General features: G+C 44.2%; 1 pseudogene; it reads right to left on the bottom strand.

Moving 5' to 3' along the window:
- Positions 1-13,961: 13,961 nt before the first annotated feature.
- LOC140609781 (ORM1-like protein 2 pseudogene) lies at positions 13,962-14,746 on the bottom strand (annotated as a pseudogene).
- Between the last annotated feature and the right edge of the window lie 8,597 nt (positions 14,747-23,343).

The following is a 23,343-nucleotide window of genomic DNA, read 5'->3' as shown; positions in this document are numbered from 1 at the left end:
AACCTTGGCTCCTTTAGACGTGAAGAAGGCAGAGGGTATTCTGATGAGAAGTTAAGTCCAAGCTGTGGGGCTTACTGATGGCTGAAAAGTTGTTTTTAAGTTCCTGGTTTCCCTGAGGAGGACTTACATAAACCCCTCATCCCTCATGCATCCCAACCTATTTTAAACAGAGACTCTCTTAGCTAGGCTGGCTCGCTCCATTTTATTTTACTTTATTTTATTTATTTTCTTTTATTTTACTTTAGATATTTATTTATTTTTTTTTATTTATTTATTTATAGACAGAGACAGGAGGAGGGAGAAGCAATCCAAGGAGCCTGATGTGGGACTCGATCCCGGGACTCCAGAATCACACCCTGGGCCAAAGGCAGGCGCTAAACCGCTGAGATCGGGATCCCCTCCATTTTAAAATCTCCTTTTATAGCTCAAGTGAGGAAAATGGTAGGACTCGTTTAAAACCATACAGTCTTAGGTCTTTAAGATTCTAAGGAAATAATATTTGTGGGGAAAATAGAGAAGTTCTGTGAAAACTTTTAAGAAAGGGAGAAAAAGGGGGCCCAGAAGCAAAATACAGAGAGAGAAAAAGACAACACAAAGAGAATATGTTTAGTGGGGAAAACGAGTATATTCATGTAAAACTCTCCTGAGATGTTTTGAGGGTATAGATTATTCCAAACTGATATTTTTAGGCGAGGCTGCCAGAGGGAATAAGAGGCATCAGAATTGGATAAAAAGGTGCACAGAAATAATTATCTTAAATAAATTTTTCATAAAGAAAAAAGGAAAGGAAAAAAAAACAAAAAAGGGAAAGAAAAAGAAGAGAAAGAAGAAAAGTCCTTGTGCAAGATTTCCTAAATAAATTAATTCCCCAGTGCCTTCAATAATTAAGATAAACTACCTCAGAGGGAGAAAATATTGGAGAAAGAAAAAAGTATTGAAGAAACTACTTTTGCAAAACGGCAGCTTTTCTAAATGTACTGTAGTATCTAAAACTAAATATTTAGATGAGAGGGTTTTCAGTGTAAACATTTTATAAAGAAATTAATTTGGTATTAAAAAACAAACCCATCCTAGACTTTATGACTAAGCAAATACAAAGAAGATTCCGGTTCTCTTCTTAGCTAACTTATCAGTTTGGGTAATTGATTATCGAACATAGTCTCATATTAGAATCATACAGAGAAAAATTTTAAAAATATATGCATATGCCAGGCCTTGCCTTCCAGAGATTTTGATTTAGTTGGTCTGGTATGAAGAATTAGCAGTATTTAAAAAAAAAAAAATCTTCCCAGACAATTCTTTCAAGTTATCCTCATGAATGTAGCAGAGGTAATAAATCAATGGTTGCAAAGAATCAAGGATATGTATTAAGAAAGTGTTACAGCCGGAGAAAGACAAATACCGTATCACTTCATTCATATGTGGAATTTAAGAAACAAAACAGATGCACGTAGGGGGAGGGAAGGAAAAATAAAATAAGATGAAAACAGACAGGGAGACAAGCCATCAGAGACCCTTAACTATAGGAAACAATCTGAGGGTTGTTGGAGGGGAGTTGGTGGGGGGATGGAGTAACTGGGTGATGGACATTGAGGAGGGTACATAATGGAATGAGCACTGGGTGTTTATGCAACTAAATTCTACCCCTGAAACTAATAATACACTATATGTTAACTAAACTGAATTTAAATAGAAAATTTTAAAGAGGGATCCCTGGGTGGCGCAGCGGTTTGACGCCTGCCTTTGGCCCAGGGCGCGATCCTGGAGACCCGGGATCGAATCCCACGTCGGGCTCCTGGTGCATGGAGCCTGCTTCTCCCTCTGCCTGTGTCTCTGCCTCTCTCTCTCTCTCTGTGACTATCATAAATAAATAAAAATTAAAAAAAAAAAAAAGAAAATTTTAAAGAGAAAAGGAAAAAAAAACGTTAGGGTCAATTTGACAGAATAATTTTACACTACTGAATTTAAAGGTAAAATATTTTGACTCGTATTTTATTTGCTTTTATTTTTATTTCTTTTTCTAATTCACTGATTCGTAATTTACCAACATATTGGTCTACAATCAAGTGAAACCCTAAAATTGAGAATCACTTAAATACCTTCAGCATGGATTTTAAAGATTTTGCTGAAAATACAGAAAAGTCTTTTTCTAGTAGAAAGAGCAAATTTAAAAAAAAAGAGCAAATTATTTTTTCTTTCTGATGGATGTAATAGTTGATGTAAATAAGAGTGTTGGGAAATTAACTATACAGGGAAGTGTAGATAATGCCATGAGCAAAGGCCCTGTGGTCGCCACACAGACCCCACAGGAGGTCCAAAGGGCAGGAAGCAAAAGCGGTCATGTTTATCCATGGCAGGTGGAAGTGGGTTAGGTATGTGCTTCTGTGGAAGGCCCCAGCTCCCGTCAGATGCCCTCTCCACGCCCTTCCTTCTGCTTGTATTATCTGCTCCCTTCACTTACTCTCAGGCCGAGGGATTGCCAGCCACTACCCAATTTCCTTAAATCTTACCCGCATCTTAAATTCTTGCCAAATTACCCCGTTTAAGGGTGCCATCTGTTCCAAACAGGACCCTGACAAACACCACCTTCACATTTTAATACTTAAAAAGCAAGACAAACCCCATACATTCCCAGTTTCCTTATTTGCTTGAATGTAAACATTAACTAGATGCTTCCAATCAGACACAGCCTTCTGGGATTCGCGTTTGGAGCTGAGTTTTGCAGGGATGCGGGTAGGGTGCAGGGCATCCACTCTGCCGTCACAGGTGTTTCAGTGAAGTTCATTTGGGGAAGCAGAACCCCTATGAATATCTGAAATAAGGTTTCATTGTAGGAATAGGACTGTACACAATTGGAAGAAGGGCTGGGGCAGGAAAGGTCCCCTCCAGCATCGGAAGATCAGGGAAAAGCCACGTGGTTCTCAGGCACTGGGACAGGTGAACGAGTCAGGCCTTGCGGGAAGCCAGGCACATCCAACTGCAGAAGGGGACCCCAAAGGGCTGGTGTTGAAATCTATGTCCCCTCATCCTGGCTCTCATCTCTGAGTACACAGCAAATTTGACAGTGGGGGGGTACCTGGGTGGCTCAGTGGTTGAGCATCTGCCTTCGGCTCAGGGCGTGACCCTGGGGTCCTGAGATCGAGTCCCGCGTCTCCTCGCAGGGAGCCTGCTTCTCCCTCTAGCTGTGTCTCTGCCTCTCTCTCTGTGTGTCTCTCATGACTAAATAAATAAAATCTTAAAAAAGAAAAAAGAAAAAAAAGAATTTGATGGTGGGCCTGCGATTGCTTTGGTGTTGACCAGAACTGCCAGCTGTTGGGAAGCACTGGGAATGGGGCCAGAAAGGACGAGTACGAGCCAGCTCCTCGGCACCTCCGTGCCTCTCTGTCTCATGGTCTCTAACCGCAGTGACCTTCAGAGAGCAGTGGCTGGCCTCATCTACTTGCCATGGAGTTTGGCCAACTCTAACCCGGAGCCATGCCGTTGTTCTGCAGTCTTTCGGGGAGTTTTGGGGGTCTGCATTTCCATGAATGGTCACCAGATGACAGCAGGACACTGACGACACTCAGGCGTGATGTTAATTGACTGCAGGTTTGGTTGGCTCTCCCACACAGGGTTTGGCACACCTCTACGAAGACTTCCCCAGTGGCTCCAGGGTCATGCTGACTTGTCCCTGACATCATCCCGACGCCACCTGGACTGTCACGTGACGCCACCTGGCCTTGCTGGACAGACAGCAACAGCAGGAACGTCTGTTAGCGCAGGTTCCGGACAAGCCCTGGCCCCCGTGATGGGCCAGGCTTCCAGGAGGGGCAGCACCCTGGTTTTGCCCACTTCCCCTGCACCGGAATTCTCACCCCAGTGGAAGCTCCTGAAGGACTGGCCCCAAAGAGGCCGAATTTCGAATCCATTGTCAACTAAGAATGATTATTGTCTTCGGAAGGAAAGGAAATCCCCTACTTGAGAAACACAGCATGGGTGTCATCAGTGGCGAAACAAAAGGCTTGACTAGGACCCCTGGGTGGCTCAGGGGTTTGGTGCCTGTCTTCGGCCCAGGGCCTGATCCTAGAGACCCAGGATCAAATCCCACCCGGGCTCTCCGCATGGGGCCTGCCTCTCCCTCTGCCTGTGTCTCTGCCTCTCTCTCTCTCTCTGTATCTCTCATGAATAAATAAATGAAATATATATTTTTAAAGATTTTATTTATTTATTCATAGAGACAGAAAGGGGGTGGTGGTGGGCAGAGGCACAGCCAGAGGGAGAAGCAGGCTCCATGCAGGGAGCCTGATGTGGGACTCGATCCATGGTCCCCAGGATCACACCCCAGGCTGCAGGCAGCACTAAACCGCTGCGCCACCGGGGCTGCCCAATGAAATATTTTTTTTTAAAAAAAGACTTGACTATATAATCTGCCTTGCAGAGAGATTTATTAGCGAAATAAATCTTATAATTCCACCTCTTTTTTAAATAAAATATTTGGCAATGAAAATTAAACATCGATGAGAGTTTATAACACGTAAAGTACAAAGAATGAAGCAAAAGCCTCCCCGTCTTGGAAGAAGGATGCCTGACCCATTCAGTGAGCCTAGGAAATGGGTAAAGACAGAGATGCATGAAGAAGGGTGCCGTCGGTGGCGCCCCGCGCTCCCTGTCGGCCAGGCATTTGTCCAGCCTCACTCAGCTGGTTTACGGTTTTGTTTTTTTTATTTTATTTTATTTTATTTTATTTTATTTTATTTTATTTTATTTTATTATTTTATTTTATTTTATTTTATTTTATTTTATTTTATTTTATTTTATTTTATTATTTTATTTTATTGGCTTATGGTTTTAATAACACCTTCTGCGACTCTCTAAATTCCTGGGCACCTTTATCTTCCCGCCCCGGGTCAGTCAAAAACTTGATCCTGGATAAACCCAACGGCCTGACCCGGTCACGTCTGCAAGAGGCCCAGTGGGACAATGATGACAGATGTCACCCAGCAGAGAGGACGGTCCCTGCCACGCACTCGTGATGGTCGGCTTCGTTGCTGCCAGCCTTACCTGGGCAGGTGGCGCTTGCTCCCTGGCTGCTCCCCGAGCCCCCCAAGCACTGCCGCCCTCCCCCGGGGCTCTGTGGCCGCACGCCTCATGTGTGTCCCCTGTCCCCATGCTCAGGTGCACGTGCTCGGGGCTGTGGCCCGCGGGCAGGCCGGCACCAAGCCCCCCGGGCGGCCCTCTCGGCAGTCGGGCTCCTGTGCAGTGCACCCCCTAACCTCTGCCTCTCCCCTGAGAGAAAGGAGAACAGGTAAGCTGCCTTCCAGCGCTTGCACTCCTCAGGGCCCCTTTCAGCACTTTGTGTTCTCCGGGGGGCGGTGGGGGGCAGGAGGAGAATGTTCAGCAGGGGCACAGCCTAGGGCCAGCGGGTCAGCCAGAGGCCCAGTCGTGAGAGGGGGAGGCGGGGGGCCGGGCTCCTTTGCCCCCTGGGCCCTGCTCAGGGGAGAGAGGCTGCCCCCATTGGTAGGGCTTGGACCCTGAGGTGGGTGGCTGGGGGCTCCCGATGGCACAGAGAGGTGTCCACGTGGAGACTGTCGCCCTGCACGGCCTCTTGGGCTGCAGCCTGCAGCTGGCCTTAGCCACTCGCCCTGAGCCGCCAGCTGGCTGCAACTGCTGCACGAGGCACGGAGGAAGCAGGGGCTCCCCTAAGAAACGGGGGAGACAGGCCCAGGCCTGTCCCCGGGGCCTTGTGGACCCCAGTCCTCCGTTGCACGCAGCTGCCCTGCGGGCTGTTCTCCGGGCTGGGCGGCCCCACCCGCGCTCACTAGCAGCCGGGGCCTTGGCCCTCTAAGGGGCTGTGTTCTGTCCAGAGCAGCTTGGAGACGTTGGCTTTTTTACTTTTTTTTTTTTTTTTTAAAGATTTTATTTATCTATTCATGGGAGACACGCACAGAGAGAGGCAGAGACACAGGCCGAGGAAGAAGCAGGTCCCACGCAGGGAGCCCGATGCGGAACTCCATCCCGGGACCCGGGGTCACGCCCGGGGCTGAAGGCAGGTGCTCCACCGCTGAGCCCCCCGGGGATCCCCTTGGGGACGTTTTCTGTGTGGCTCCTTGTAACCGGCACCGGCTGGGGGCCAGTGGCCTCCTGGGGGTGATGTCAGGGAAGGCGAGAGGGCGGTAGAGGTCAAAGGGAGACGGGCGCGGGCGTCAAGGGTGCCTCTAGGCCTGCGAGCCCCGGGAGCCGCAGGGCGCGGGCCCCCAGCCCCCTGGGAAAGGCCTAGAACCTCGGGCCGCAGCAGCTCCCTCCCGGGCCCACAGGGTGGCTCGTGGGGGAGGCTTGCCCCGGGGATGTTCTGGGGGGTGAAAGGTGGCCGAGGCTCTGGCCGTCCGGGAGACCCAGGCGAGCCAGGCCCGGCCCGGGACGAGGAGGCGGGCGCGGCCCGAGGGCAGGACAGCGCCTGGGCCTCTGCGGGATTAGATGCCTCACAGGCACCTAGGAAAGCCTTTTCCAGTCTGGAATCACTCCCAACTCCCAGAAGCGTTGCCGGGTGGTGGAGTCGCACACGCCCCTCACCCAGTGTCCCCGACGCCGGCGACCCACTGCCTGGCTGCAATGACCAGAACCAGCTGGGCCGGCTGCTGACCACCCCGCGGGGCTGCTCGCATTTTGTGGGGTTCCCCCAACGCCTCTTTCCGGCCGTCAGGAACCCTCCTGCCTTTAGCCGTGATGCTTCCTTCACCTCCTCTCATCCTGACGTCTCTTTAGTTTTCCTCTTTCATGATCTTGACACTCCGAGAGCACCTACTCGTCGGGTGTTTGGTTTTTACTGTCCTTCAGTTTGGGTTTTTCTAGTATTTTATCACGTACGGTTAGATGAGGTTATGGATTTTGGGCCAAAAGCCACAGAAGTGAAGACGCTCTTCTCAGAGCATTTTCTCAGGAGCCACGTGAGGTCAATATGGCCTCATCCACCTTCACGACCGGGTTAAAGCGCTGTCTGCTGGATTTTTCCAATATAATGTTTCTTTTTTCCCCCTTTTCAATTAATAAATCTCTTGGGGTGCCCGGGTGGCTCAGATGGTTGAGCATCTATCTGCCTTTGGCTCAGCTCGTGATTCCGGGGTCCTGGGATCGAGCCCCACATGGGTCTTCCCCCTCAGCAGGGGAGCCTGCTTCTCCCTCTCTCTCTGCCTCTCCCTCAAATAAATAAAACATTAAAAATGAATATAAATAAATAAATAAATAAATAAATAAATAAATAAATAAATATCTTGGAGAGGCTTGTCAGTGGGTCAGTCCATTAAGCACCGACTCTTGGTTTCGGCTCAGGCCATGATGTCAGGGTGGTGAGATCCAGGCCTGTGGGGGGCTCCATGCTCAGCTGGAGTCTGCTTGAGGTTCTCTCTCTTTCCCTCTCCCTCCATTCCTGCCCCCAATTGCACCGCCCCCTCCCCAAGTACATAAATAAATGAATAAGATCCTTGGGATCCCTGGGTGGTGCAGCGGTTTGGCGCCTGCCTTTGGCCCAGGGCGCGATCCTGGAGACCCGGGATCGAATCCCACATTGGGCTCCCGGTGCATGGAGCCTGCTTCTCCCTCTGCCTCTGTCTCTGCGCCTCTCTCTCTCTCTGTGACTATCATAAATAATAAGGAAAAAATATTGTAAAAAAAATAAAAATAAAAGAATAAGATCTTTAAAAATATATCTTGGAGAGAAATTTTTTTTTAAAGATTTTATTTATTTATTCATGACAGACCCAGAGAAAGAGAGAGAGAGGCAGAGACAGAAGCAGAGGGAGAAGCAGGCTCCATGCAAGGAGCCTGACTTGGGACTGGATCCCCGGTCTCCAGGATCAGGCCCTGGGCTGAAGGCGGCACTAAACCACTGAGCCACCCAGGCTGCCAACTCCCACCCCTTTTTTTAAAAAAAAGATTTTATTTATTTATTCAAGAGAGAAATTCTTTGACACGATCCTATTTCTCATTATATTTACCCACTAAGTTTAGCATCCGTTGATGGTCCTTGCCTGCCCTGTTGTCGCTGTGCTCTTGGCCTAATGGTGATTTGCTATGTCCCCCAGTCGCACGGTTGATTTCCAGTACGTGTGAGGCTGCGGGGGAGACTAAGGGCAAGAGAGGGCTGGTCGAGGTGCAGTTCTTTCCTGCACAGCGGTACACGGGGGTGGATTTCCTTCTGACCTTAGGGGGATCGTAATGTCCATGAGCATTCTTGGGCCGGTATGTAGGAGGATGGAGATTCAGAGGGAGATACTAGACTTCCTGCTAATAAGTCAGTTGGGGAACCGAATCATTAAGTTAGAAAAATATTAACCATATTTTTACATGATTTTATAGAGCAGTTTATTCCAGTTAATTAAATTTAATCTGGAATACAATGATCCCTTTAAATGTATAGATTTAGGTATGCCTCCACTTTTTGAAAGTTAAAGAAAATTGTGTTCCACAGGGTTCATTTTTTAATTTATGCCAATTATTTACATTTAGCTTTCTTTCTTTCTTTCTTTCTTTCTTTCTTTCTTTCTTTCTTTCTTTCTTTCTTTCTTTCTTTTTAGAAGTCAAGGGAATCTTTTGCAAACTATCATACCTTATTTATTTTATTTTTTTAAGATTTTGTTTATTTATTCATAGAGACACAGAGAGAGAGAGGCAGAGGGAGAAACAGGCCCCATACAGGAAGCCCGACGTGGGACTCGATCCCTGGTCCCCAGGATCACACCCCAGGCTGCAGGCGGTGATAAACCGCTGCACCACCCGGGATGCCCTACATTTAGCTTTCTATCGTCTTTCTTTTTTATCTACTATCTTCTTTTCCCCCTACACTATCTTTCTCCTTTTGTCTTTGTCCTCTGCTTTGTGTGGATATCTTAAATGCGTCTCAATGCTATCGGTCCACTTTTCTATAGGGTAATATTTGATCCTAATGAATTTTGGGTCTTGCAATGATATCATTTTCCTCCTCAAGTATTTCACTCTATTTTTATTTCATTCTTTCACATCAGATTTTCTCTGACATTATTAAACATTGTTTTCTAAACTTTTTTCTTCTATTTGTTGGAATATATATCTTCCAGAGTATGCTCTTTGGATGCCAGTGTTCCCTTCCTTTCTTCCTTTTGCTATACTTTGCATACTGCCTCACTTTGCATCATTAAAGATCATCTCTTTTATTCTCAACTTTGAATCAGAATAGTTTATCCAGGATTATGATTTGCCCCCTCTCCCCAACGCTACATATGGCTTCTTGTTGACTTCTTTTCCTATTCCCCTGGGCAGTATTGGAGTCTTCACTTAGAGCTAGAAGACTTGATATGTTGGCTTGTATTTTCTGATCAATTATGCAGCTATGTGAGATGGGTGGGGAGGAAGCAACATCTAGGGGCAACTGTATTCAGGGAAATTTATCTCTGCTCTCTCTTTCCTCATAATTCTCTTGAAAAGTCTGCACCCACGGCTGGCTGAGTTGGGATAGTGATTTTCCTTTTTTTTTTTTTTTTTTTTAAGATTTTATTTATTTATTCATGAGAGGCGCAGAGAGAGAGGCAGAGACACAGGTAGAGGGAGATGCAGGCTCCCTGCGGGGAACCTGTTGCAGGACTTGATCCCTGGGCTCAACCCCTGAGTCACCCAGGCATCCCGGAATAGTGATATTTCCTAACCAATTATGGCTTTCAATGTTTTGCTCTTCTCTTCAGGATGAGCGAAACACTTTGGTGAACAGTTACAATATTTTTTTGTTTCATGCATGAGTGTGTGTGTGTGGCTGTACCTATATCCCCGCGCTTATCTATCTTTACTTGACACTATCACTCAAGATCAAGATAGTGGTCCCTGAGAATTATTCCTGTCTCTGTCCCACTTTGTGGAGCACCTGGGGCGGGGGGGAAGCCTCTCTTGCTTAGTTTCTGTTCTAGCTTCTGTCTTGGAGTGTTGGCTAGAGGACTTCAAAAAATATATTCCATATCTTTCTCCTGGTATGCTACTGTTGTCAGTTCTGGTATTTCTTTTTTTAAAAGATTTTATTTATTTATTCATAAGAGAGAGAGGCAGAGACATAGGCAGAGGCCGAAGCAGGCCCCCTGCAGCAAGCCAGATGCGGGACTCGATCCTGGGACCCCGGGGTCACACCCTGAGCTGAAGGCAAATACTCAACCACTGAGCCACCCAGGCGTCCCAGTTTTGGTATTTCTGAATTGGACAGCATGAAAGAAGTGGGTTTTGTTGTTGTTTTTGTTTTGTTTTACAGTATCTTACTATCTTACTCTACCGTCATCTTTCTAGAAAGGAAATTCTCTTTGACTTTTGGTATTTATTTACTCTACTCTAAATTGAATGATTTTTCATTGATGCCTCACGAAGTTTGCAATTAAGATCATATATGTTCCAACTGTTCAGTATTGAGGATATTATTTTTATACTTTGCTTTTATTTGTTGTTGGGCTTTTTTGTTTCAAATTCTTTTAAATTCATTTATGGGAGAAACCTCCAGCAAAATCCCCATATAGTTCCAAAAGAATCTATATGCTTTTTGTAGCATGGAAAGCAGGCTTTGCCTCTCCTACCAATGAAATAAGATATATCTCATTGTCATTTGTTTTGTGCTTTTGGAATTCAAAATATACGACTTAAGTTGTAACAAATCTCTTCTTACTTTCATAATCTTCTATATGTTTTACCTAAAAACAACCTTTGAAGTTCATAAAATATGAAAGTACTCCCTTAAAAGTTTTTGTTTCTACTATAATTTTTTTAAGTAACAGAGGGCTTTGAAACACAAATGAATTCCCAGATGTAGTCATATGTGATGAAGTTATATGATCACCAGATGTCAGTCTTGCTCCATGCCATATTTCAACCAGTGCCTAGAAAAGCTAACTGCAATGCTGGTTTTCAAGTGGTGAAATATTTTTATCAGCAGGGAAGCCTTATATCCTCTAATTAAACAATAAGACATAAAAGGGAGTTCATTTTGATAGTAGAAAAACAAAACAAAACAAAAAAATCCTCTCTATTGACTTTAATTATCACAAGAAAGAGGTAATTCTTTAAAACACCTGTCACTTAAGGAATGAAGAAATTATTGCATGGAGCTTAGCTTGCTGCTAATTATATACTGGCTTTATTAAATTGACATATACAACAGTTGCTTCATAGTTTTAATTCGAGCCAGCACAATTATGGTGCAAATTTAAAGTGTCATTTTCTCCTCAGTTTTGGAAGAACTGATTAAGTACAAACTAGAAATTATTGTAAATGTCTTGAATTTTCCTGTTCAGAAAATAGTGAGTGTTAATTTTTTTGGAGATCATTCTTTTCAATGGTAGGTAAGATGACGTAATTTCATAAATACTACACCAAAGTTATCTTGAGGATTTGCACGTTTCAAAAAAAATGTAATGTCAGTAGATACTGCATTTCAATTATAATTCCTGACATTTATTGTGTACTCACTGGATACCAGGCACTATTCAAAGCACTTTTTATGTTTTAACTCATTTGATTCTCTCAGTAAACCTATGAGGTCCATACTCACCATTTTTTTCTTTGTTATTTATTTATTTATTTATTTAAAAACATTTGTTTTTTCAAGAGAGACACAGACTGAGAGAGAGAGGCAGAGTTGGAACACACTGAGTCTCAGAAAAGTTCCACAAACTACTCAAGATCTGATGTTTCCACTCATGAAGTCTGGTTTTGGGACCTACTGCTGTGCCATCCGGTGAACTTTCATACACCAGTCAACTTCCAAAAATGTGTAGAAGTTGGCCTCTTCCTGCAGATCCGTCCCGGGTCTGAGCAGTGGTGCCCCTCGTGATGGCGAGCCTACCTGGGTGGCACAGCCCAGCAGCCAGCGAGAAGTGTTCTCAATCCAGGAACGGGCCCCTTATCACACTCAGTGGTACTGGCGTAGGTGTAAGCACTTCCTGAGGCCAGTTGTGCTTCACGTGGAGGCCCGTCTGCTGGAGAAGATAGTTGGACCAAGCAGAGCCCTCCTCCTGGGGTTCCAACGGGAGTTCAAGGTCCTGCTCCAGAAGATAGACCCCAACTCCGAGGGCAAGGTTCAAATCCTCATCGTGGGGAGGCGCTGGTATCCAAAGTGTGCCCAAAGGCTGATTCACACTTGGCCGTTAAGCCCCGAGGGAAACACTATGGAGGCACAATGAGGCTCAGCCTGGAACCCAGGAAGTCTTTTGAAAGAGAGAATGTCCATTCCAGTGATTTCCTCTCCACCGCAGTGATGAGCAGCCTGGATGAAGCCATGCAGCCCCTGGAAATAGGCCAGGACACTGTCCAGGAACCTCTTACCAAGGCAGTGTAATTTTTGTCATTGGGACCTCAGTGCAGGGCATGGGTTCGGGTCAGGAGCCTTACCCTCCGAGGCCCAGTCTGAACTCTGCCTTTGCTCCAGTGGCCAAGGAGAAACCAGCATTGTCAGGGTTCTACCCACCTTTCTCCTTCGTAGATAGTTGTTTCAAATCAAATGTGAGTTAAAATAAAAAAATAGGGATCCCTGGGTGGCTCAGCGGTTTGGCGCCTGCCTTTGGCCCAGGGCGTGATCCTGGAGTCCCGGGATGGAGTCCCACATTGGGCTCCTGTCATGGAGCCTGCTTCTCCCTCCTCCTGTGTCTCTGTCTGTCTCTCTCTATGTCTATCATAAATAAATAAAATCTTTAAAAAAATAAACTTGAAATAACATAGCTATATACATAGATATAGACTAGGATTGTCAAGAAAGGCAATCCTGCTTTTGCATGCTTCATGATGGGAAAAGGCTAAGAATTAATAAATGGCTGCTTCTGCTTTTCCATAGCATTTTGTATGAGTTGGTGTGTGGCTGGGATCTTTAATGTTCCAGGGAGCATTTGTCCAGAAGGAAGAACTTTTTTTTTTTTAAAGATTTTATTTATTTATTCATGAGAGATGCAGAGAGAGAGGCCGAGAAGCAGGGTCCATGCAGGGAGCCTGATGCGGGACTCGAACCCAAGTCTCCAGGATCATGCCCTGGGCTGAAGGCGGTGCTAAACCGCTGAGCCACCCAGGCTGCCCCAGAAGGAAGAACTTTATTGCTGTTTATACTTTCCCTAATACTAATTTTGTTTTTGTTTTTGTTTTTTTAATTTTTTTAAAATTTTTATTTATTTATGATAGTCACAGAGAGAGAGAGAGGCGCAGAGACAGAGGCAGAGGGAGAAGCAGGCTCCATGCACCGGGAGCCCGATGTGGGATTCGATCCCGGGTCTCCAGGATCGCGCCCTGGGCCAAAGGCAGGCGCCAAACCGCTGCGCCACCCAGGGATCCCCCTAATACTAATTTTGAAAAAAAAATGTTTCATTGATATTAAACAAGCTTTATAAACCCCCCCCCCAAAAAAAAAAATTCGTAGAGGTTAAGCTACCACAGAATATTCGGTAGTTGGTTATTTTATTTTATTTTATTTTATTTTATTTTTTAAAAAAGATTTTATTTATTTATTCATTCATGAAAGACACACAGAGAGAGGCAGAGACACAGGCAGAGGGAGAAGCAGGCTCCATGCCGGGAGCCTGATATGGGACTCGATCCCAGGCCTCCAGGATCTCGCCCTGGGCCAAAGGCAGGTGCTAAACCGCTGAGCCACCCAGGGATCCCTTTTTCTTTTCTTTTCTTTTTTTTTTTTTTAAGATTTTATTTAAAAAAAAAGATTTTATTTATTTAGTTGGTCATTTTAGAGTGGTTTTTAAGTGTGTTACAAGTCAGAAAGCTAGATTCCTCAGCTTACAGGCTAGGTTATTTTTGTGTCCGTCAGTCTTGCCTACTCACTTTCAGAGTCTCATGCTCGAGTGGAGAAGAAACTTAAACACTGTTCAACAGCTAGAAGAAAAAATATATATGTAAAATATTAGTTCTTAAAACTATTAATACTTCCAGGTTGATACCAAAGAGAGTCAATGATGTTGTTGTTGTTGTTGTTGTTGTTTTGGAAAAAAAAGTATCTTTATTATAAGGAAAATACACAGCAAAACAGAGCTGGAAAGTGGTGTGGGTAGAAGATCTAGAAAAAAATCACAAAACAAGCAGCTCAGTTACCAAACAAGCTGTTTAGACATGGCTTCCTGCTGTAAAGGAGAGTGATTTAGCTCTTATCTTTCCCACCTTTCCTGATTCAAAAAAATCTGCTCTTAGGTCTGGGCCCTGGGACCCCCATTTTCCAATCTGTTCTCTTCCTGGAGTTTGGGAAAGGTAATATAGTTCTCAGGCTTTCAAGATACAGAAGACAATACGGAGAAGGGAAGGATGTTCTAGCCCTTGGGTCCAGTGTTACCCCAGCCCTATCCCTCAGTATTTGTTGATGCCAAAGAGATGAACCCTGTGGAATTGGAGTAATTTAGGCAGCCGTACACTAAGCAATGAGGCTGTGTTGCTGAGGAAGTGAGCAGCATCATACTTGGTGTAGAAGCTGGCCAGGAGGTAGAGTACAATAGGAGAGATGCTGAGGAATTTGCAGGAAGAGGTAAATTGGAGCCCGTAGTCCATCTGTTCCCAGCGTGTCAGTAGCCGAGCCCTTCCTTGGTCAGGGGTCTCAAAGGGTGTCCCTTTCACAAATTATGGGTGACATTGCTCAGGGTCCAGACAACGGTATGCTGAAGAAGGGGATGCTGGGTAGAACCACATGCAGCAGTCCTACCAAGATGATGTAGGCCAGCCAGATGCCCCAGCTATCCATCACTCAAGTGTTGGGGTTTACTTCGCAGTATGCCACCCCCACATTCATCCTGCGGCTTCCCCAGCGGGTCCGACTCGAGGTGCCCAATGATGCTGTAATAGAGATATATGGGAGCTGAAGGGAGCCACATTTGTGGTCAACACAGGGTAATATATAAACTTGTCAGATCTATTTGTCGTACACCTGAAACGAATGCAACATTGTGGGTCAACTATACCCAAAATTTTTTTTAATTTTTATTTATTTATGATAGTCACACACACAGAGAGAGAGAGAGGCAGAGACATAGGCAGAGGGAGAAGCCGGCTCCATGCACGGGGAGCCCGATGTGGGACTCGATCCCGGGTCTCCAGGATCGCGCCCTGGGCCAAAGGCAGGCGCTAAACCTCTGCGCCACCCAGGGATCCCTATACCCAAATTAAAAAGAAAAAAGATGCTGACTGGGATAAGGTGGTAGATCTAATTTGACCCCTTACCTAAACCATGTTAAAACTATAGACAGGGTATGTTTTAAAGAATCAAAAACTCAATGTAGAGACAGCTTGGTAGGAGAAAACAGCAACAAAATTTCGTAGGATGGAAAGCAGGTGGTTGAGAGCCAACTGTTAGCCTGGAAGGTTGAGAACAAATACAATCTGTGATTTACTCTAGAGCCTTGAAAAAGTTCAGGAACTATTCGTTCCAGGTAGGTTTGGAATTGGATGCAAGGTGTGTCCACTTGTGAGGGTGTCTGTGTTGGAGTCATGCTATCATTAAAGGTATGGGTGGATGCTGTTAGATTTAAAAATGTCCTTGTAAAAAAAAAAAAATGTCCTCGTCTTAGGACACCTGGGTGGCTCAGTTGGTTAAGCATTTGCCTTCAGCTTGGGTCATGATCTCAGGGTCCTGGGATTAAGCCCCACGTTGGGCTCTCTGCTCAGCAGGGGGTCTGCTTCTCCTTCTCCCTCTGTTTTTCCTCCTCTCTCTCAATTTATTTAATTAAAAAAATCTTTTTAAATAAAAATGTCCTCCTCTCTGTGGCTCTGGGCCATTGCCCATTGTCCATCTAGGGAGAAGACTAGAGGTTTATTTCTGGAGAGTGTAAAAGAGGATCTCTGCACAGGGAGTGAGGGGAAAGGGCATCTTCAGCACAGTTGAGGGAACATGGCTACAAAGCCAAGAACAGGGCGGAATGTATATCTACACAGATATACCTAATGTTGAATGCAGAACCCTCTGGACACCATCCCTTACTTGGTCTCCAGAATAGTCGGACAGACTCTCATTCTCTAGTCAGGGTCTGAAGATTCTTGGAACTCTGACCAGGCAAAAAGGAAATACCTACATATATCAGCACCAGGGCTTTCCTAGCAAATGACTCGTCCAGATAAACTTAAAGAGAAGCCCAATGATAAGTCTCCTTCACATGCCCAGGGCTTCCGAATGAGCTTTTTAGTTCCCTATCAAGGGCAGACAGCCAAGGATTTCCAGGTATCTGAGGAAAGCTAACAAAGAAAATGAGGACAAAACCAAACAGAAAACAGCAACTTGGAGGACCTAGAATCTCCCCAGGTAGAAGAAAACTTAAAAAACAAAACTAAACCCAAACCCAAACGACCTTTAATATTCTCAGAAAGACAAAATGTTGTAACTCTGAAACAAGAAGAGGGTGCTAAGAAATTTATAAAGAATAACAACAACAACAAAAAAGATTTGGAAATTATAAACATTATAGCAGTGGGGAAAAAACTCAATAGAACATTAGAAGATAGGGCAGCCCTGATGGCCCAGTGGCTTGGCGCCGCCTTCGGCCCAGGGCGTGATCCTGGAGACCCAGGATCGAGTCCCACATCAGGCTCCCTGAGTGGAGCCTGCTTCTCTCTCTCCCTCTGCCTATGTCTCTGCCTCTCTCTCTCTTTCTCTGTGTCTGTCATGAATAAATAAATAAAATCTTAAAAAAAAAAAAGAACATTAGAAGATGAAATCGAGGCAATGTTCCTGAAAGCAGAGCAAATATAATATATAGAGATGGAAAATAGAAGGAAAAAAAAAAAAAGACAAGAAGGTTAGAGGAATCGTCCAGGGAATCCAATGTCCAAATAACAGGAATTTCAACAAGAGAAAACAGAGAGAAATGAATCATTCAAAAATCTCCTGATTGAGGGGACCCAAGAAGCATCCAGGACGACGGCAGAGACAGACAGACAAACAGGCCTGAAGGGCAGCGAGAAGATTGGCTAAACGTCCGAATGTGGTGTTCACTGTGAGGCATCTGGTCAACGGGCTAACTGGCACCCAGCTGACTTTCTCTGCCGGAGGGGCTGCACCCAGGTTCAGCTTCCCACAGGACCAGTGACTTCTTGTCCCCAGGAAAAGGAGGGGCTATCCCTTTCCTCGGACACCATCATCTCCAAGTGCAAGCAGCTAGTGTTCACACCCCATTCCTACAAAAGCTGGTACCCTCCGCACCCAGCCAGACTATGTAGTCCCTTCCCTTGACTCTAGGCTTGCCCAAGAGACTTGCTTGACTAATGGAATGCAGGGGGCATTTGATGTCCAAGGCTAAATCCTAAGAAGCCTTGCCACGTTCACCCAGGTCTTTTGGAACACTTGCTTGTGGAGTCCCGCTGCCTGCTGGAGAGAAGCTCAAGCGACCCTGTGACAGGAGCTGCTCCCCTGAAAATGCAGCTAGCCGTCTACACAGCAGTGAGGACCAACTTGCTGGTAAGTGAGCTAACCTGGAAGTTGAATGGCCAGGCTCAGTTTAACCACCCAAGGAAAGCTGTAGGAAGCAGAAGTGGGCTGTACCTACCAAGTCCTGCCCAAACCACAGGTTCATGGGCAAAGAAATAACTGGTGTTGTTTTTTTCCTTTTAATCTGCTAATATGCTGAACTTCGTTAGTAGATTTTCTGATATTGAACCGTTATGTTCCTATGTTCTTGGAATATACCCTTTTCTGTGTTGATGTACTCCCACCATTTGGACCCTGTACTGAGTATCATCATCACTTATGGAGAAAAAAAGAAATTTACCAAACAATTTAATAATGTAAAAAAAATGCATGGAAAATGTTTCACTTGTTTCAGACAATCTCAGACATAAGGGTAACATCATTAAGTAGGGCAGCCCCGGGGGCTCAGCGGTTTAGCGCCGCCTTCAGCCCGGGGTGGGATCCTGGAGACCCGGGATCGAGTCCCATGTCGGGCTCCCTGCAGGGAGCCTGCTTCTCCCTCTGCCTGTGTCTCTGCTTTTCTCTCTGTGTGTCTCTCATGAATAAATACATAAAATCTTAAAAAAAAAAAAAAAAAAGAAGAAGAAGAAGAACATCATTAAGTAGTCTGGAGCGATTCCTAGCTGGCAACATTGAAAAATACAGTTTGCTTTATTTTACATAATTAGAATTTTCTTTAATTTGGAATACTTACTCCAAATGAGCTGGTTTCTTCTCTATTTTTCAGTTATTTTGAAGGTTGTGTTTGAAGTTCAGTTCTTCCATTTGTCTTTTCTTGTGATTCAATTTAGGGACTTGATTAATGGTATTCTATTTAGAAAACAACTGAGGCTTCACTAATCTGAAATAATCCGAGGTGGGACTCCATCTCTCTTGCTATGTCTCTCTCTCTCCGTCTTATCCCACTGAACATTTCTTTTAATGAATGTAATCAACTGTTTGTGTAAAAAGGGAGAAACACAATGAGCCTTGAAAGTCTTTTGAAAATGAAAAATAAGAAAAAATAAAAGTAACAAGGCAGACTAGAGGCTTGGAGCTGCTCTAGTTTGAAAAATTTATCAAGTAAGGGGTGCCTGGGTGGCTCAGTCAGTTGAGCATCTGACTCTTGATTTCAGCTCAGGTCTTGATCTCGGGGTTGTGAGTTCAAGCCCCACATTGAGCTCTAGTGTGGAGCCTACTTAAAAAAAAAACAAAACTATCAAGTGAAAAGATGTTTTCCTGCTTTTCAAAGATAATAATATTTAGGAGAGAACCTTCTACTCACACCCTACTCTCCAACTCCTACCCCAGCTACACACACACACACACACACACACACACTCACACTCACTCCCTTATATGTCCCACCCTCTTTAGGGTGATGCTCTTTTAACCAATCCCCACCCCCAAAGCATTCTTTCTAAGACAGAACTGATGGACCCTCCCCTTCCTCTACCACCCTATCATCAGCATCCTTAAGAAACTTACTTTCCAGGAAAAAAGGGGAGAGAGAGAGAGAGAGAGAGAGAGAGAGGAGCAGCCTTAGCAAATTCTCTTTGAGTACATTTCCATTTCTAAGACTTTTTGATAAGAATTTTCTCTCTTTTTTTAAAAGATTTTATTTATTTATTCATGAGACACAGAGACAGAGAGAGGCAGAGACCCAGGCAGAGGGAGAAGCAGGCTCCACGCAGGGAGCCCGATGTGGGACTCGATCCTGGGACTCCAGGATCAGGCCCTGGGCTGAAGGCAGGCGCTAAACCGCTGAGCCACCTGGGCTGCCCAGAATTTTCTCTAGAAGATGGCTTGCTTGGAAAATTTACTGAAGTCCCAAATAGTGAGGGACCAGCATTTATTGCCAGAAGTGACACTAGCAGAGAGTAGAGTTCCCAGCTGGGAAGCTGTCATTATGTAAATGTACCCTTGTGACAGCCCTTGGAGGAGGACAAATGACTTGTCAGTGACTTCTTAATCAGCTTGTCTCTTGCAATAATAATCTAATCACTGGTCACCTAATTAAAAATGAAAGAAATTAGTGCCTTTCCAAACACTAAGCTTCTGGAATCTCAGGTTACAGACTGTCATTAAGCAGAGAGCTGTCAGCTATTTGCATGTCACTCTACAGAGAGGCAGGATTCTGTGAGGTGCCTCATGCTCATGCTCATGTCTGTGGTTTGATTACTCTTGCCATCATTCATTTAATGCATTGATCTGGATGATTTGCTACTCTGGGGCCCTCATTCATGATTTCCACTGCTAGTATTTATTGCGGTCTTACTGTATGCTAAGGGATATATCCTGGGGGTATAAAGAACAGGAAACTGTTCCAGCATTATGGTATATGTGCTGCCGAAGCGAGCACTGTTCCAGCATTTTGGAATATATCACTGTAGGGGAAACAGATCTAAAAATATTTAACTATGATGTAATGGTCAAGCCGTGGTAGAGGTAACAAATATGCATGCATATTGCAAAGCACGGAAGAGGCGAAATGGTGGCCCATTGGAACCAGTCCACAGAATCTGAGATCCTTTTTTTTGTGGGGTGGGCATATGCTCCTCAATTTACCGAAAATTCTACCACACCCTATTCTTTTAAACTTAGTCTGCTTCTTTCATTTGTGTTATATGCCTGGTCCTTGTTAAACTCTTGAGCTTGAGATCTTGGTAGAGAGATAGATTCGACAAACAGACACCTGCTGTGAGATGCTATATTATAATTGATTTAAGTACTGTTCTTTTAAATGAGTTTCAAAGAACATTTTCATAGTGGGTTAAAAAGTTCTTAATTACACTCCTCAGGTATGGAAAAAAAAATACCTCACTAGCCACCTGTGCTGCATAGCAGGGAAAATAAATTGTAAACTTGTCAGTCAATAGCATTTAAGAGTATCTGTTTCTATTTTAATGCTTTCTGAGGCTATCCATTCTCTTTGGGCTTAGTGCTTAGTCTTTCACTTCTCTTCCTTCTTACCTGCTTCTCTTCAGGTGATGTTAGGTGTTTGGGGGCTTTCTTGACTCTGCGATGGTCTGGAGAAAAGCATCCTCAGAGCCATTGCCGGTCTTGCTGCCAAGTGGCTACCTGGCTGCCCCAGACCAGTGCCCGTGGAAGGGAAGCTCATCTTTAGCCTGTTGTGAGTTATTTGGACATAGGTGCCACTGCTGAGTTCACAGTCACAATCTTTTTTTGCCCTTGGATCCAACATTTCCATTCACGGTGGCCTCCTTCTGATCTCATCTTTTGCTCAGGTATACCCAGCCCTCTTAGCACTTTTAGGCTACATTTGGGCACTGAAAACTTTTGGGATCCACTGAAATCCATGAACAGATTGTTGTTTTAATTGTACTGGGATCAAAGAATATAGTTTATGTGACATCAGTCCTTTGAAATTTGCTGGAACCAGCTCCAAGATGTTATTCGTGATCAATTTTAATAAATATTGCATGTGAGGTTGAGAAGAATATGCTTTTCTCTTTTTTTTCTTTTAAAGATTTTATTTATTTGTTTGAGAGAGAGAGAAAGAGAGGCCACAAGTTGGGGGGAGAGACCAAGGGAGAGGGACAAGCAGGTTCCCCAGTGAGTGTGGGCTGGATCCCAGGACCCGGAGATCATGACTTGAGCCAAAGTCAAATACTTAACTGACTGAGCCACCCAGGTGCCCCAGGATATGCTTTTCTAATGATAGAGTGTATATTAGTTTCTTATTCATATGGAACAAATTAACAAAATCTTAGAGGCTTAAAATGACATCCGTTTTTATTACCTCACAGTTTCTGTAAGTCAGAAGTCTGGGCATGGGTTCTCTGCTCAGGGTATCACAAGACTGAGATCGAAGCATCTAACAGTGTTCTCATTTGCACCTTAGGGTCCTCCAAACTTATTCGGACTGTTGGTAGTATTCAATTCCTTGTCATTATAGAACTGAGGTCCTCATATTTTGACTAGCTGCTGGCCTGGGGTCCTAGGGCTCCTACAGCCCCCTCTGGTTCTAGCCATGTGGTCCTTTTACACATGGCAAGTTACTTTTTAAATTTAATTTAATTTAAATTTTTTTAAATAAGGAAATATATATATTTTTTAATTTTTAAAATTTATTTATGATAGTCACAGAGAGAGAGAGAGAGAGAGAGGCAGAGACATAGGCAGAGGGAGAAGCAGGCTCCATGCACCGGGAGCCCGACGTGGGATTCAATCCCGGGTCTCCAGGATTGCGCCCTGGGCCAAAGGCAGGCGCCAAACCGCTGCGCCACCCAGGGATCCCTACTTTTTAAATTTTAATTTATTTTTTATTTATTTTTAAAGATTTTATTTATTTATTCATGAGAGAGAGAGAGAGAGAGAGAGGCAGACACAGGCAGAGGGAGAAGCAGGCTCCATGTAGGGAGCCCGACGTGGGACTTGATCCGGGGTCTCCAGGACCACGTCCTGGGGCAAAGGCAGGCGCTAAACCACTGCACCACCCAGGGATCCCAAGTTACTTTTTTTTAAAGCCAGAAGGAGAATCTCTCTCCAATCTGAAAAGATGGGGTCCTATGTAATGTCATATAATCAAGGAAGTAACAGTCTTATCACATCCATGGGCCCTATGCAAGCTAACGGGGAGGGGATTTTACAGGGCATGCACATCAAGGGGTGGGAATCTTGGGGACCACCTCGGATTCTTACTACTAAACAGTAAAAGGGTCTTTATATGTTGATTAAATCCAGCTTTTTAACTGTGCATTCAAATCTCCTTTATGCTTATTTTTCTGTCTGCGTGAGCTAATCACTAATGCAGTTGCGGTGATTATAGATTTATCTGTTTCTTCTTATAGTTCCATCTGTTCCATTTTTTTGTTTTATATATTTTGAGAACATTTTATCAGGTGTATACAGCTTAGAATTCTATTGACTTTCTTTAACTCTAACAATGGCTTTTGTCTTAAAACCTATATTTTTGATATTAATATAGAAATGCAGACTTTCATATTGTTAGTATTTACCATATATATGCATGTATACATATATATACACATATAAATACACACATACACACATTCAATTTTCAGCCACCATGTACCTTATATTTTTGGTGTGTGTCGATTATTTCTTGGTCCTTAACATGCTGCTCCTAAATTTAATAGCTTAGTAGCTCAACTACTTGATTTGACCATGTTTCTGTGGGTCAGCAATGTGTGTTGGACTCAGGCAGTTTTTCTGCAGGTCTTCCATGGAATTATTCATGTGGTTGCAAGTCCCTTGACAATTTGACTGGCACTAGATGGTTCAAGATGTCCATATAGGTCTGGCAGTTATTGTTGGCTTTCGACTGAGCCACTCTCTCCACATAGTTTCTGATCTTCAAGAAGGATGCCTGGGTTTCTTCATGTGGTGTTGGCATGTGAAAACTGAGAGCAGAAGTTGAAAGGTTCCTTGAGGACCAGGCTTGGAAATTCACAGGTTACTTCTCTCCTGTTCTCAATGTATTCAGCGAATCCCTAGGAACAGTCAGAGGCTCTGGCCTTGGTGTGAAACTTTTAAGGGTCCAGGGGCATGACGGCCAATAATTTTTTTCATGACAGTTTCTCTGAGAGGGAACAATGATCAGTGCTCCTCCATGGCTACGACATAGATATGGCTTAATTCAATGATTAAAAATGTTTCAGACTTTTGCTATCAGTGAGAATCCTTGTTATTGACTTCTATTTTGAGTTTTCAATGCTTGTGATTTCCTCTCACATGTATCATTTGAAAGATTCAAAATAAGAAAGAAGATGTACCTATTGAGTAGGGATTCACCTTTAAAAAACCAATTGTTTTAATCATTAATCAATTCATTCACACAGAAAATATGAATGTTTCCTGATTTTTGGAGAAATTCAAGTTCACCTTTCTTCTAAATAACTTGCTCCAAATGACTATCGTTAAAACAATGGAATTCTATAGTGAAGATTTTAGTTTAAAGATGTATTTAT

Source organism: Canis lupus, chromosome 2, assembly GCF_048164855.1.
Source record: "Canis lupus baileyi chromosome 2, mCanLup2.hap1, whole genome shotgun sequence".
NCBI lineage: Eukaryota > Metazoa > Chordata > Mammalia > Carnivora > Canidae > Canis > Canis lupus.
This window is presented reverse-complemented; position numbering and strand designations above follow the sequence as displayed.